Below are 16,620 nucleotides of genomic sequence, written 5' to 3'. Positions count from 1 at the left end.
ATCTGGCAAGATTGCTTTTTTTTTTTTTAAAGAGTTCTGTTGAGATAGAATTCACACATCATAAAATTTTCCCTTTAAAATGCACAGCTTAATATTGTTTAATATTTTCATGGATTTATACAATCATGGTTTTCAAATTTAGAGTCATTGTTTCGCTCCCCTCCTCCCCTCACCCCCCCAAAAAAATCCACATGCCCAGCCACACTTGCGCTTCCCCTGCCCCCTAGGACTCAGCCCTAGACACCCACCAATCCACTTTCTGTCTGGGAGTTTTCCTGTTGTATACATTGCACGGTGGAACCCTCTAATTTTGTGGTCCTTTGTGGCTGCTCTTTTCGCGTAGTGTGCTGTGTTTTGAAGTTTATCCATATTCTAGCATACGTTAGGAAGTTCCTAAAAGTTTTACCTCAAAGCCAAGAAGGTAAAGGAAGAGGTTAACAGTCCCATGCATAATCAAGTGTCCCAGTACTAACTGCCCCCCTGCCTCACTGGGTGAAAGGTGCGTCCTGAGTTACTGGCTCTGTTCTTGGGCACTGTGGATTTTGATTTCATCATGGGGAAGGAACCCAGAGCATGTGAAATGGGAGGTTTCTGAGTGTGGCCTTGGGTGTCTCTTACAAAGAAATGGAGAACAAAACAGATTGCAGCTAAAAGAGTGCTTTCTTATGTCTTTGATTGAGATTTAATGGCAAGGGACAAATAAGAGTCTCTTGGTTTTCTGTCCATATGTTTCTCTTACCTCTTAAAAGTCACAATTCCCAACCCCATTTTTACAGTGTAAAAGGATGACTCTCCTCTTATGGTTATTTGTCACTACTTATGTCTAATTTTGTACATTAAGGCTGTAGCTTTGGGACCGAGAGAGCAGAAAGCAGTACCCCTGGGCTAAAGGCAGTTTTGAGGAGGAGGGGCTTAGCAGCTAGGTTGAAAAAGACAAGACTTTGTATTTTTTATTGGTCTCAGGAAGAGTCTATCACCTTTGCTCTGCAACTGAAATGCAATGTACCTCCCTTAGGGTAGCCCTCCTGAGAATTACCGAAACAGCAGGGTATCTGTTCTGGCAAGTTGACCCTGGAGACAGACAATATTTACAGACTAAATTGTATGTACAGCTCCATTTTCTGTCCTGGTGCCCACCAACATTACCTCATGGCCACTAGATGCTAGTCTAGGGCCACAGGTAAAGAAATTGAACTTCATGAAAAATAGAAGCAGCGATTCTTCTGACTAATATATATGCCTTAGGCAAAGCCAACTACAGATGGCAGGGAGAATATATTCCCTCTATGCGTGAGGCCTTCGCTCTTCCCTTCAAATTTCAGTGCTGATTTAGCTTGAATTATAGGGAAAGGAAACCGTCTCCAGCTAGGAGAGATGATCCCACAAGTCACAGCCCCTTGAAGGCCATGCACGGTGGAGGGCAGGGCCACAGCTGGAGGAAGAGCTCAGATAAGGAGGTGTGGGTGAGAAGTGCATGTGTCAATACTGATCACTTCCTCTCACCCCCAGCATGCTGCAGCATTAATACTTCCTATCGTCTGGACGGAGATTGCCAGAGTCTCCCACCAAATTCATGTTTAGAAGCAGATTCACTTCAAAATGTAACAACCACCATAGCAAATGGCTATTTGTAGAGGGCCTTATTTCCTGAAATGAAACGATGCAACGTTGCCACTCTAAAAAGGTCAGACATTGTTTATTAACAGTGTTCAAAGAATCTCATTAAATCTAGCAGCTGGGGAGTCATAGCAACTAATACAAAATATTTGAAATGACAAGTAAGGCAGCGAAGACAGCCCTGAGACTTGAAGACCACACAGGTCTCCTTTGCCAGGTGCTCTGAACACTGAAACTTGGGGACCCAGTGCCTCTGTGAACCCTGGGCAAACAAATTAGTGATCCTGGGTAAGGCAAATAGGATTCTGAAAAAAAAAATAAAAGAAGCGGGATGACTAGACTTTTCTCTATGAATCTGGACCTGCTCCAGTTTGTACTAGGAACATAAATTTTGCATGCTGCATTCTAGAGGCCCTAAACTGAACAATATTAGATAAAGCAAAATTAATTTTTGTAATCCTCTGTGATCATATTCAAGCCCAATATTCCCAGCTTGGCACGCAGAATAGGGTTGGCTTGCCCAGTTTCCTATTAAAATGATTTTCTCAATCACTGATGGAGTTCTGACTGTACAAATGGCATTTGGAGTAGTGCATGTGACCTGCCCCGAGCCCCTTAGTCACTTAGAGTCTCAAGGAGGAGGACATCAAGAAAAGAAAAATAGTTTTACCATAAAAGTTAGAGAAAGCTGGATACCAGTGGCTCACGCCTGTAAGCTCAGGTGGCTGAGATCTGAGGATTGAGGTTCGAAGCTAGCCTGTGTGGACAAATCTGAGAGACTTTCATCTCCAATTGACCAGCAAAAAGCAGAAAGTGGGGCTGTGATTCAAGTGGTAAAGCTCCAGGCTTGAGCAGCAAAAGCTAAGAGACTACAGCCAGACTCTGAGTTCAAGTCCCCAGTAATGGTATGTGTGTGTGTGTGTGTGTGTGTGTGTGCGCACACACACACGCACATATGCACACACACACACACACATACAAACATACTCACACATACTATGTTAGAGAGACACCCAGAAGAGTGAAGCCATTCAGCCTGGGATGGTTTTGAGCTCTTCTGGTAGCACAAGAAGCAAGGACAACATGGAAGTGACAGTAAGTAGAACTTCGCATGGTTTTTCTGTCTGTTTTCTATTTCCTTCATCCTCAAATGATGGGTAAAAGGGAGACAGCTCCACAAGATGAGATGGTTGGTTGGAAGCTGAGCCAACAGGCTATTGGGACTTGGGCAAAGATGCTTGATTATTGGGTGACTAGGTCACAACTAGAGCAGGAGGCCAGTTGAGCCTTATTTCCTGCACAATCTGCTAGAATCCAGAAACCAACAAGTGTATAAGGGAGGCGGGGCTTGGGGCAGTACTGAGGTTTTGAACTCATGGCCTCCACCTTGCTAGGCAAGTGCTCTACCACTTGAGCCAAGCCTCCAGTCTTAGTTGCTTTAGTTATTTTTCAGGTAAGATCTTGTGCTTTTTCTCTGGGCAGGCCTCTGATTGTGAGCCTCTGATCTCTGCCTCCCAAGTAGCTGGGATTACAAATGTAAATCACAATGCTTGGCCCTCAGGAAATCAGTTCTGACATCACCAGTTGGTGGGTGGTGTGGTTCTTTCTGGATCTTTCCATGGATTTAGGCTGTTCTTCTAGTTCTGGAGATGTCAGCAACCATGCATGGGCTTCATTTTCTTGGGAAAATCCAACAAACTCTGGGCTCTATTCTTTAGCTGTTAGTAATCTCACAGCTGCCCAATACCGCCATGGTTTGGTCCAGGAAAATTCAAGACATTGTTTTCAAAGCTGCCATGGACTGAATTCGTGGTGTGCCAGACACTGCCCTTCGCACCTTGTGCTTCTGCTCAATCCTTCCAACAACTAGGAGGGGGCAGGTTCTACCATTTTCCATTCCCCACACAATTAATCTAAGAAGAAACTGAGGACAGGATGGGACTGGGCGTCTTGGGGAAGGAAAGAGTCAGGATTCCAGATGTGCCTAAGGGAGAGCCTGCCCTGCCCAGGCAGGGCATGTCAAAGTGTGTGCGGAAGCTGTGGCGTCCACCACCTTTCCTGCCTTCCAGAGAGAGTCTCAGGCTCTGCTCTGCCTCCTTCCCCAGCCTTCCCCCTCATCTGCCAACCCCCAGGACAACTGGAAGGAAGAAAGCTCTCAAGAAGAGGCTTTGGGCACACAGTGTCCTGGACCCAGTTACAGGTGACCTTTCCAATTCAGCACCTTTATAAATCTTACCTAATGAAGTTAAGGGGGAAAAGGAATTAATGAATAAATGAAGGTTAAATCACTCCTTGCAGAAAATTGATGCTGACAGTGAGGGCCAAGAAGAGAGCTTGGAAACCAAGGGACTGACTTGTACAAGGAGCTTTAAAAATGCCCTTCCCCACACGGGCGACAGATATATAAGGCTTGTCAATTCTGACATGGGGAATGGAGGCTTTGGGCAGTCTGTGGCAGATAGCCTGAAGGAAGCAGAGTGCAAGAGGCCTACTCGATCGTGGATAATTATTTGAATGGTTATTTTCCTTAGCTGGGTATGGTGCACGTATTTGTGTACATGTACACACACACACACACAGAGTATAGAGTCTAACTCCTGTGTTTGATCATGGTCCAGGCTGTGTGGGTTTGCTCGGCTCGTTTCTGGCTTCCTGGGGACCTCTGCAGCGTGTCTTCTTGTCATCACACACACGTTAGCCTCCTCTGTCTCCTTGTCAGCTCTGTGACTGTCACCACCCTAACTGCCCACTGCTCCTGGGTTGCACGCCTCAGCGTCCAACTCAGCTTGCCATGGCTGGTAACGAATGCGCACTCAGGTCAAGAAGGATGGAGAAAAGCAGACATGGCTGCTGACCATGGCAGAGCAGCCAGGCCAGCAGCAGATGCTGCCAGTAGAGACTGAGGGGAAATAGATGAACAGGAGGAGGTGCCTGGTGAAAGTTAAGGGGCAGTTCTGAGATGAAAGGGGTCAGCCACATACCCTCTGGTAAGACAGGCTGCCAGCTGGGTGTTGGTGGCTGACGCCCGGAATCCCAGCTACTCAGGAGGCTGAGATCCGATGGCCATGGTTCAAAGCCAGCCCGGGGAAGAACATCTGTGAGACTTATCTCCAATTAACCACTAGAAAACTGGAAGTGGTGCTGTAACTCAAAGTGGTAAACCTTAAGCCTTGAGCCGAGCCAAAGGGCTCAGGGACAGAGCCCAGGACGTGAGTTCAAGCCCCACGACCCACCAAAACCAAAACCAAAAACAGGTGGTGATTTCCTGAGTCGTGATGGAGCAGGTTACATGCTAGCCTCACGGAGCTGAGACCCCCACAGATTTGGGACTCTTGTCACAACGACAGACAGGTTCACACCGCAACCCAGCCCGCCCATCCTGCAGTGTGCTGAGATCCACAAGACAGGGCAGGAAGTGAGACGAATAGAGCTGGGGGATGGGCTGAGAAGGATCTGGAGCTGAGTTGACCAGATAAACTAGTAAATAAAAGGTCACAATGATTTTTTTTTCCCTCTGTGCCTTGGGAGAGGGAGCGAGAGAGTAAGGATGTTGCTGACGGCGGTAGCTGACAACTGGCAAATGAGCCTGCCTCCACCGTTATCTGTCTCCCTGCCTTATTCTTGTCTCATAAGACAGAGGCTCAAAATAGATGCAACTGGCAGATGACTTCAGGATAAAAAGTGAGCAACATGTTGGTTGTAGGGGGTTTGGTGGCAGGGAAAGAGGAAGCTCCCAAATTGAAGCAGAGATTTGCAGGGCAGGGTGGGGTGGGGGGATGGCAAGCAAGCCTGGGCTCAGCTGCAGCTGTGACTGTTGCTCTGTCTGAGGAATTGGCTGCTTCATTTTCTCAGTACATGGTAGTGCTGTCCCCACTTGATGGAAGAGAAAAACCGAGGCTTAGAGAGGATTAGGCCAGAGGGAAGAGGGGCAGAGCCAAGACCCAGATACAGCTTTAACTTCCTCCAAGGATGAATGCTTTGCACTTTGCTTGAGTGGCTTCTGGTTGTGTGTACTCTTTTCTTCCCTCGAACCTGCAACAAGTGTTTATGGAGCACCTACTGAGGACCAGATGCTTTGTTTTCTCTTGGGCAAAATCTCAGCCACCCATCAATACGGTTAAAATGAGGGAATGAATGACGTGGGTTTGTTGTTGTCTGTTGGATGCTCTTCCCATGAACCCCAGGACTGGTAGCTATCTACCCTGCTCATAGTTACAGAAAAGACTGCTAGGGGAATGGAGAGAGTTCATCAAGTGGGATTAAAAGAAAGCTTGGTAATATATTCAGGAATATTCCCTCAAACTTGCTATCTATTCCTTGTGGAATTTTCACAGCATGCAGGTCAGAAAACTTCCCAGAAAGAAAGGATCTCAACTCAGGAAGAAAGGAACTGTAGAATCCCACAGCCTCTGCTACATAGAACGTAGGAGAAAGCAATCATGGCCCTGCCCTGGTTATGGTACAGCGAAACCCACAAGCAAGCCCTGTGGACAGGCAGGCATCTAGGTAACATCATCAAGAAAAGAGAGGCCAGTTTTGGGCAGGGTTGCCACTGGGACCCTTTGAGATCATGCCAGCCCATTCCCCTCCTGCAGGAAGTCTTCCCTGATCAAGTCTGGGTGGTGCTCTCTTGTATTCCTAGCTCTCTGCAAGGGACCCTACTCACTTGTTTTCTTTGTGTAGGGCAAACGCCATGCCATCAGCAGTAGATCCTCAGTGATTGCTGGATGAACCAGCAATTGGTGACTGAGTGGCTAGGGCGGGGTTCCCATCTCTGTCCCTTGCCAGTCTTCCCACAACTCCACTCTTATCTCAGCCTTCCTCACTCTCCTCCTCATCAAACACGGCGCGAAGGACAGAGGTTGAACCTAGACTATTTGCTTGAGTAACCCAGTCAGTCTTTTCCACCTGGGAGAAATTCCAAACCCTTACCTGTTTGCAGAGATGAGATGTGGGAATAACCAGGAGGGATGGGTGAGGAAGGTTATTTGTGGCAGATGGCAAAGGCTCAGGGAAATGAACAAGGTAACATTTCCAACTATGAAGTGGAGACTAGGGCTGAGATGCTGAGTCTCTGAGCGGGGCTATGAAAGGACCAGCTGGAAAGCAGAAGGAGCCAAGGGGAGGAGGAGGAGCCCCCACCCCCACGGGTGCCCGTGACAATGCTGAGTGAATCACACGCCCACAGCCCTTAGGAATGTGCGCTGTCATAGGCAGCAAAGCCAAGCCCTATGCACATGGCTAAAGCTGGCACATGCAACCACGTCTGGCCAAGGAGGTCAGAAGCTGTAACCCAAGCAGCTATAACCCAGAAGTCACTTTTCACCTCTTACGGACACTATATTCTTGGGACCTAGGTAGATGAAAGTCCTGAGAAGGTCTGTCCAAGCCTAATGTCATTGGCATCAGAAACCTGCCCTGCTTTCCCGCCCTCATGGTCTCCAAGGTCCTGGCCATTGATGGGGAAGTGATCTAGTTCCCTCTACCACTAGCCCTGCCCTGTGCCCTGGGGACATCAACTGGTATTGCTTCTCACGACTTGCCTGGCTTCCTCTCTCCTCCCTCTCCCCTTTATTGAGGCCTGTGTTTCTTGCGACACCTCTGAAACTCCATCTTCCCATCACAGGCCCTGTGCCCATCACCAGCAGATGGAAATAACTTTTCACGACAGCTCCTCTGATGTTGCCATCTTTTGCGTTGATCAAAACAACAAAACGAATCAGGCTCTTGGTGTCTGATTGAAGCCTAATTGGAAATCTAAAGTGGCACTAAATGTTATGGTCTAAATAAAACACATTCAATTACTGACTTCAACCTAGGGAGCACAAAGGAGAGGCCGGGAGGGGGCTATGAAGCAGGCTGCAGGGTTTTGGGAGGGGGGGTGTCACATCATTGTCTGCATGCAAGACCGTGAGCCTCTCCTGAGCCTACAAACCCCATGTCTGGCTTGCAGTTAGCTGATCCTGGCTTGGCTGGTTCCTTGGTAGAATGGCCATAGGAGGCTGAGCTGAATCTTGAGGGGGTAGCTGGCCTCCTTGCAAGAGGTTTCCTCTGCCAGGCAGGCCCAGCTGTGGATGAGGTAGTGGATGCACAAGGGGAACCGTGGTATCATGCTCTGGGGTCCCTAAACTTGCTGGGTGGGGAGGGAAGAAGGACCCGATGCTTTGCAGACCTGCCCGTCATAGGACGGCCTGGCCTTCCTCATTTGTGTATCAAATCAGGTGGGAAGTGCTGACTTTCCAGGTTGCTGTAAGGAGGAGAAAGGATTCGGGGATGATTCCGGAGAAATGGCAGCAGCAGTAACCAACCTCCTCAGGACAAGGGGCTTTTTCTCCCTCCACTCAGAATCATTTTCTCAAATTGTCCATGTAGAGCCTTGGGGAATCACTGCCTTTCTTTTATTGGTTTTTTTTTTTAATTTTTTTATTGTAGAGATACTATACAGAGGGTTACAGTTACATGAGTGAGGTAATGAGTACACTTCCACTTCCTCTTGAACATTGTTACCCCCTCCATTGTTTTCCCCCTACCATCCCCTCCCTCCCTCCCTTCCCCAAGGTTCTTTTTTTTTTTTGATCGTGATTAAGTGATTACTTAATTTCCGGAAATTCACAGTATTGTGGAATAATGATGCTCATTTAAAGTCACAAGTTCATTCTAACTTTCCTGGAGCAAATTGTCTATCACAGTCTGTAATATATAACGGTGCTCATATGTTATATACCATATATGTGATCAGCAGCATGGGGATATTTAGTAGTGGTTCAACCAGATGAGTCTTTTATTGGTTTTTAAAAAAACAAACAGTACCCAACTTAAGAACCTTCTGGAGTGGCAGGTGAGGGCTCCTGCAGGACAGAGTCTTTTTTTGTTTTTAATTTGTAAAGTGCTAGGAGCAGAGGAGGGAAGGTGGCTGGCCAGCAGGGGGCGCTATCCCAGAGAAGGAGGAGGTGTGAACTGGGGTGTGTGGGGGCCCAGCCCTGCTGCCTCACTGTTCCCCAGCTCCGGTGCTCTGGGCAATTACTTAGCCAGATTGAATTTCAGTTTTCTTATCTCAAGAAAAGCTCAGGAAAATAATACTTATTAGCTGAGGTCATGTTTGTAAACTAAAGTAAGAAAAACATGACATAAACACTAGCTTTCAACACGTCTGGAATAAAGTGGAACAGAGCGGCCAGGCAGAGGTACCATTTGCTTTTGGTAGGTGTAGGTTATACAGAACATGACCTGCTGAGCTCTCAGCCAGCTGACAAGGCACGGGGGGCACAACCATAAAAATAGAATTATCACCACTAACGTTTGTTACCCGTGCCAGGTACCTCTTAGAGTGCCTTTTATGCATTAATCCACTAAATATCATCCTGAATCAGATGGCAAGATTATGCCCATTTACAAATAGGGGTATGGAAGCACAGAGAGATGAAGCAATGTGCCCAACGTCTCCCAGCAATAAGTTGGTAGAGCGGAGATTGAACTAAGCCAACATTCCTCAGGCTGTCAGGAAACTGTGTGTAGTCAATGCTTGTCCGCCTCTTCACACCAGCTTGGGTACACCCTTCCTTCTCCAGAGTCATTTCCCCTGAGATCGTCACCAAAAAAAAAATCGCTAGCTTGGATTCCTGTGTCAAGGGATAGACAGAGTCCTCAGACTGAGAGACTCCAGGTATGGAGGAAAGAAGGGAGTGGAGGCTGGCCTCTTTCCGGTGGGTTTGAGTCTCAGCAGTCCTAGAGCACAGTACCTTCTCTTCTAATTTATCTGTACTTTATTCCTTCCCTGCAGAATAGGCTCTCCCTGAGGGCAAGGATTCTATTTACTTATCTCTTCACAAACACACACTTAATAGTGCACTAAAAGGAGCAGAAAGAAATAATAATTTTTAAAAAAAGGCGCCCATCTCCAGGGCAGATCTATTTATAAGATCTTTGCTGGAACATTCCTTAGAAAGACAGTCCTGTCCATATCTGCATATGCAAATGACTTGTCAGTGGACAGATCCATGCATTATGGATGGTAGACACTTAACAGTCTGCTGAATGAATGAGTCTATGTATGCAAATAATATGCAAATCTCTCCGTGCATAATTTGACCCATGGGAACATCTTCAGAGAATCTCTTGGGCCTGGGTTGTTTTTCGTTTTTTTATTTTTAATTTTGAGTTTTAAAACACAACCAGTGTTTTCTCTTGCTTGTTTGAAGTCAAGCCTTTGTTGGGAAAAGAATACTGGCTGAGCCAGATTACCTAGGCAAACAAGTCTCCTATTTAGCCTTTAGTTCAGTTTCCTACTATTTAATATAGACTGGGGGAGGGGGATGGGCACCAGTGGTTCATGCCCATAATCCTAGCTACTTAGGAGATCTGAGAATCATAGTTCAAGCCAGCTCAGGCAAGAAAGTCCATGAGATTCTTGTGTGTGTGTGTGTGTGTGTGTGTGTGTGTGTGTGTGTGTGTGTGTGTGTGTGTGTGTGTGTGTGTGTGTGTGTGTGTGTGTGTGTGTGTGTGTGTGTGTGTGTGTGTGTGTGTGTGTGTGTGTGTGTGTGTGTGTGTGTGTGTGCTCTGTTTCTAGGGCTTGAACTCAGGGCCTGGGCACTGAACTTTTGTGCTCAAAGGCTAGTACTCTATTACTACTTAGAGCCACAATGCCATTTCTGGCTTTTTGGTAGTTAATTGGAGATAAGAGTCTCATAGTTTTTCCTGCCTGGGCTAGCTTTGAACCTTGATCCTCAGATCCAGCCTCTGGAGTAGCTAGGACTACAGGCATGAGCCATGGATGCTTGGCATCATGAGATTCTTATCTCCGATTAACCAGTAAAAACTGGAAGTGGAGCTATGGCTCAAGAGGTAGAGCACCACCCTTGGGGAAAAAAACTAAGGGACAGCACCCAGGCCCTGAGTTCAAGCCCTAGTGCTCGCATGCATGCATGCACGAATGTGTGCATGTACACACACACACACACACACACACACACACACACATACACATACACAAGCTGGGAGGGGAGGTCTCTTAGAATCAAGGGAAGTCATTTCTCATCCTTCTGTCCCAAAAACTTCATTCTGTATAGTCAGAATGTCAATTGTCAGCAGTCCCTACCTAGAGAGAGAAATCAAATCCCTTGCTGAGGATTAAAGTAAGAGTCAATAGCCTGGCCATTAGAGAAATGAAGGGTTTGGACATCAATTGGTCCATCTTAGGCATTGTGTTCAACCATTTCTTTCTAAACCAAAGGATTTTAAAATACAAGTCTAGAGTTCTTGCTTTACATATAGCAAGCCAAGCATCAGATTAATAGGGTGGGTTTGCATTTCTTTCCCCTCTTGTGAAAATATTGATTAAAAAATGCTCTAGAGAGAATATTAAAAGCCAGAGAATCAGCTCTATATCAGTCCCTGGGTATCCTGATACTGGAAATGGGGAAATGAAAGAAGGAAAATCAACCCTTTGGTAGAGATGGCCTCTGTTCCCTGTACCTGGAGGCCAGTTTCCATCCTTTATTTAGGAAACACTGATGTGAACTGAGCTCCCGGGCCATGCCGGGGGCCCAGGTCCTTAACCAGAAACATGTGTGCATCAAAAGCCTGGCTTGAAAGTGACACATTCTAAACCCAAAGTGCAGCACAATTCTCTTATCCTCACTTGACTAATCCACAGAGCCTGTAATTCTCCCCCAAGTCTCCGAGGCTCCACGCCTCATCCATTCTCTCTTATGGTCCCACTCCCCCTCCAGCTTGGCCAAGGCCCCCAGCCCCAGCAGAAGGGGGTTGCTGTTATGGAGACTCTGTCTGCCTTATAAAAACACACTCTGGCATGCTCTACCTGAACCCTGGGGAGCCTTGTCGCCTGGGCTAAACAAATAGGCACAATCAAAATAATAGCTGGAGGTGTCAAAATACATGAGCTGAGGACATCTGGAAGTGTGGTTGCCATATATACACATACATTTTTTTTCTTTCCTTCCCCAAGGTCTCCAGGTGACTCAGGGGCCAGGAGTTCAGTAGCTTTGGCTAGAAGAAACAGACTCACTACCCCAGGCAAATGGCAATAGTGCCCTTTCTTCAACAGGATTCTTACTTGTGGTCCTAGAACCAGCTTAGGAACTGACAAGACAGGGCCTCCCCCAAACCAAGAATCCAACATGAGTTTCCTGGCAAGGCTGCTGTCATGACGTATTGGAGGTTGATCTGACCTGACCTGACCTTCCCTTCCTCTCCTGACACACTCAAATGTGTTCACTGATACACACAAGTGGGTCTCACCAGTGTCAAGCAGAAATGGTCCCATACTCTTGCAAAGCTATTTTCTTTTGTTCTTGATAACTCCAGGTCAAAGGTCCCCTTGCTTGTCTTGCACTAGTTAGGATAGGGATGGTGACAAGGTCCGTTTTCTAGAAGCTGTGGGCATAAGAGACCATGGCCCTGGGTGGTGACGGGGCGGGATGCCCTTAAGTGGGCGGAGACAACACTGTCACCAGAAGTCGGCCTGGGGCAGTCATTGAAAAAGCAGTTTGCCATTGATATTTCCAGTAGCAAGACCTTGTTCCTGATAGATTCTCCCAAGGGCTTCCCCAGGGTTTCCTCTTTCAAGGCTCGTTGGACATTGGCTATGTGTCTTATTTGGGACATCTACAACCTTCAGCCAGCCAGCAGCACCCTGTAAAGCTACTGGTGCAGCCCCCATGTATTTGGGATGTCAGAGTTGACCATGTGTCTGCCATGGGCTGCTAGGTTCCAAAAGTCTGTCTTGCGGTCACCATGCTGTAAGAAAAGCCAAGACACATAGACATACCTATCTTAAGGCATTCTGGTCCAAACAACCTGCTTCCTGTTCTCAGGGAAAACCAGGAAGAATCATCTAGATGATTCCAGCTCTTTGCTATTCTAGTGACCCCTGGACCCTGACTCCTGATAGGCTTCAGACTTGGCAGTGCAGATAAGCTTTTATAAGGTCCACCCCAGAAAGTTGGGCAGACTCCTCCCTCCTCTTGGTTAAGTCTCTGCCCAGTAACTGCATCACCTAAGAGCCAGTCAGCTTCCCCTCCTCTGGGGTCACATCCTGGGCAGCCCCAGAGGGGCGTCTCCCATAGGACCCTGGGACAGTCCAAGGCCCGAAGGTCACATCCTCATCCGTTGTGGCTACACCTTTCCCCCACCCGGCCACACCTTCTCCCCACCTTTGGCCTAGATAAGTGCTGGCTTGGGGGTGGCTCACCCCTTTTCAGCCATGTGTGTCTCTACCATGCATGGTGGGCAGGCAATTGGGGAATAAAATAAAACTTCTCTTCCTGCCTGAATACTGCCCTGGTGTTCTCATTCATCGGCTACCTACTTTAATTCTCCTTATACCCTTACTGTACCTGGCTTCTACCGCCAGGGAGCATGGTAAGAAACAGTTGTTTTAGCACCATACACTTGGGGTGGTTTGTTATAAAGAATACCCACTGTAACAACCCCTGGTACATACAAGGGCACTTAGAACTGGGACCAGAGTCTTTACTATCTGGACAAGGTAGGCCTGTCTTTGTCATTGAGACCTTGTGGTATACCCGAAGAGACCCCAAATGAAGAACTCCTGAGAGAGCTCCTTCCTGGCCAGGCATCTGGCCATGTGGTGGGACAGGGTGCAGAGGGCTTGGGGCATGACCAGTGCTCTGAGTCCCCTTCATTTTCTCCACAGATGCCTGCTTTTGGGTCTCCAGGGCCTCACTTATGGGCCGAGGCTGCCTCTGTGTGTACCAATGGGACAAAGACTGTTTAGTCTGCTGGGCACATTCCTGGACTTTTAAAATAAATAGCAGATTATGAGCAACTCAGCCCAAAGAGGCCATTTGGCCAGAGTACAGTCTTCTGAGGTGTCTGGTTGGAGGGCGGGGGAGGGTGAGGAGGAGAGCCGGAATGGTATGTTGGAGGCCATAGCTAGCTGGAAAATGGGGATGTTATCTAGTGTCTGGCTTATCGTACATAAGCTTTTAGACCCTTCTGAGGTCCCCAGGAAGTTCTACCACTGATACTACTAATGGCAGCAGAAACAATCACTACCACTTACTGAAAGTGCTATGTGTTCGCTATGGCAGGAGGTAATTTATTCTCTCAGTTCTCACAGCGGTGACATTGCTGGGCCATTATATGGGCGAGGCAACTGAGGATTAGAGAAGTTGCCTACCTTTTGCAAAAGCCCTCTACCCAGGAGGTGGCTGTGGCACGCACACTCACAGGCTCCTGGTCTTAACCACAGCGCTAGCTTTCCTTTCCAGGTCTCTGTCGTCACTCCCAGAACGCACACCCATCATCAGCCCTTCTGCTCCTCCCAAGGCTGTTTCCAGCTTGCATGGAGCCATTCTCCACTGTGACTCCCCTTTTCCATTTCACCCTTCACTGGATCATTTTATGCCTCTATTCCCTCTGCTAATTCAATCTAATTAAAGTATAACATAGAATAATTGCTTCCATTCCTATGCTCTTCTTTCCCCACCCACCCCAAGTAGAGAGCTGTATTCCCTTTCTGGGAGTGGCCAGTCTGACAAGCTGGGTGGAAACTGGGCCTATCTAGTTTCTTTTCATCTCAATGCTTGGTTTCTCCCTTGGCTCGCAGCCTGATTTCCCCTGGATTGGAGGTCTGACTTCCATTAGACACTGAGGGTATGCGTGCCACTGCTATTCATGCCCATAACATCTGTTGACTAGTCACTGTGATGAAGCTAGGAAGGCCTTCTAGGGAAGAGCCAGGAGGATTCTCAGAAGAGGACCCCAAGCAATTACCAGCAGGATTGGGGAATCAGTGCCCAAATTTTCTCCTGGGACTGGCCAGCCTTAGATCTATTAACAGTACATTAACATTGACTTGTTAGGCAGTGGCACTAGCAACCCCACACTTCTAACTAGCCCTACTTCTTAATTACATTAAGTTAATTGACAGAGAACATGAAGACAGAGAGAAGGAAGGAAGGGGTAACAGAGAAAGAGAGAAAGAGAGGGTATGAATGCTTCATTGTGTTATTCTAGATTTGTGGGTAGATGAAAATCTTGACCAGCAGAATAGGAGAAGGAGAACAGTGATTGGTTCCATTCTCACATGGTCCCAAGAACATAACAGGTGTTATGCTTTGGGGATGGTGTGGGAGAACTGGAGCTAAGCGTTCTGGACTTGGTAGAAGAAGGGATGGGATTAGGAGGCCCAAAGATGTAGTACAAAGCAAAGCAATAGGAATTTCCAGCCCCATGATATCTTAGAAGGTCGGAGTCTTTTAGAGAATTCCAAAGTCTAATAATGCTGCCTGCTGTGATTTTGGCTATGGCTGGAGTGTGCCCCAAGGGCTCCTGGCTTGGAAGGTGGGATGGATGGAACTTTCCATAGTACCTAAGGGGGACATAATTAGATCACTGCAGGTTCTGTCGCTGGAAGGAATAATAGTTATCATGGCATCCTGCTTAGTTCTTACAGGAGAGTTGTTATGCAGAGCAAGCCTGGCCTCTTGCTGGCAGAGAATCCAAGTCCCTGAGAAGTTAAGGGCTCAGGCCTCCCAGGATTCGAACACAGATTCCCCTGGTTCAGGTAGCTCCGTCTGAGGCCTACATCTTGGGTCACATACCATTTATCTTGATCCTAATTGTCAATCATAATCTCTATACCTCTGAGTAATAAAACCACGAGGATCGATCTAGGCTCTTAATGGCAAGTATCTATGCAGCTAATGAGGCAGAGTAAAAAGGATTTCCCTACGTACTGTGGGACCTAAGTCTCACTCTGGTCTTATGAGAGGCCGCCTGACTTTGTGTGGGACACCTTGAGGTCGAGGGACTTGTCTGAAACCCCTCAGCGATGTAAGAAATATTAAGACGGACCTCCATCAGGTATTGGGACTCCAGAGACAATCTGGAGTCGAATGAACAAAGGCGGAAACCGAAGCTGTGGTAGTCATGCTACTCACTATTGTAAGAGTTGGATTCAAACCCAGGTCATCTGACTTCATTTTTTTTTAACTGCCATATATTAAACTGCATCCTTTAAGAGGTCTAAGCTGTCTGTGCCTGGTGGATGCAGACAGATGGACCTGCTGAGCTGCTCTTGGCCCTCATCCTAGGACTCAGCCCCTGGTGAAGTCACCTGATTTACCTGTTTCAGTACAATTTATGGCACTCCAGGTGACAGGCTGCAGAGCTCCACCGCAAATCCCTCTTAGATTTGGCTTCCTGATTGTAGCTCCACCTGGTGCAGGGAGCTCGGCTTCTAATATCTCACTTGCTCAGAGACAGCCTCATGGCATTAAACCCAAATACTTCCTGTATGCTTGGCCACTACCCAAACGGGTACAGACTGTCACAAAAATAGCGCACCTGACCCAGAAGATGAGGATAAAGGAGAAGGTATTCATAAACAAGCTGTGTGCACACTTGGTGTGGCCAGGGACGGTGCTCTTTGAGGTAGATATGGATGAAAGAGTTCATCGTGTGCCTTGAAGTCTATTCATTACCATCATCTCTCACCCAGCCCCTCTTGTCTAGCCACATTTTTGGATACATTTTCAAAGGGCAATTCACTTGGGGGAAAAAAGATATGCATAGTCAAAATGTATATTGTAGCACCTTCTCAGTGCCCCTTAAGTCCCATTGACCAATGGGACTGCTATTTCCTGTTTTTCTTTTTTCACTTCATTGGGTCTCAGAGAACTGAGAGAGGGGGAGAGGGAGGGAGAGAGAGGGAAAAGAAGGGAGAGGGAGAGGAAGAGGGAGGGAGGGAGGGTGAGAGAGAGAGGGCGAGAAGAGAGAGGGAGAGAGAAGAGAGAGAGGGGGGGCACTCTTAGCAAGAGTTCCTGGCCTGTTCCTTAGCTCTACGGAGTCTCTTGAAAAACATCACATAGCATGTGACATCCAGTCCTTCCGACCATTCTTTTATCCACTGCTACATAGGTTGCCACCTACACATCCACCTTCCTCTCTGCAAACATTCCTGTAGAAGTATTTAGAATGGTGTTCTCCAAACATGAGTATGATGTTACAGAGTGAGGT

At 47.4% G+C, this 16,620-nt stretch overlaps 1 protein-coding gene across 1 annotated transcript in view; it reads right to left on the bottom strand.

Annotated features, from left to right (window-relative positions):
* Positions 1 to 16,620, bottom strand: part of Plxna2 (plexin A2) — a 218,193-nt gene that overhangs the window by 96,641 nt on the left and 104,932 nt on the right. The gene's annotated exons all lie outside the window — the stretch shown is intronic.

This window comes from Dipodomys merriami, unplaced genomic scaffold, assembly GCF_024711535.1.
Source record: "Dipodomys merriami isolate MVZ:Mamm:240054 unplaced genomic scaffold, mDipMer1.0.p SCAF_31, whole genome shotgun sequence".
NCBI lineage: Eukaryota > Metazoa > Chordata > Mammalia > Rodentia > Heteromyidae > Dipodomys > Dipodomys merriami.
This window is presented reverse-complemented; position numbering and strand designations above follow the sequence as displayed.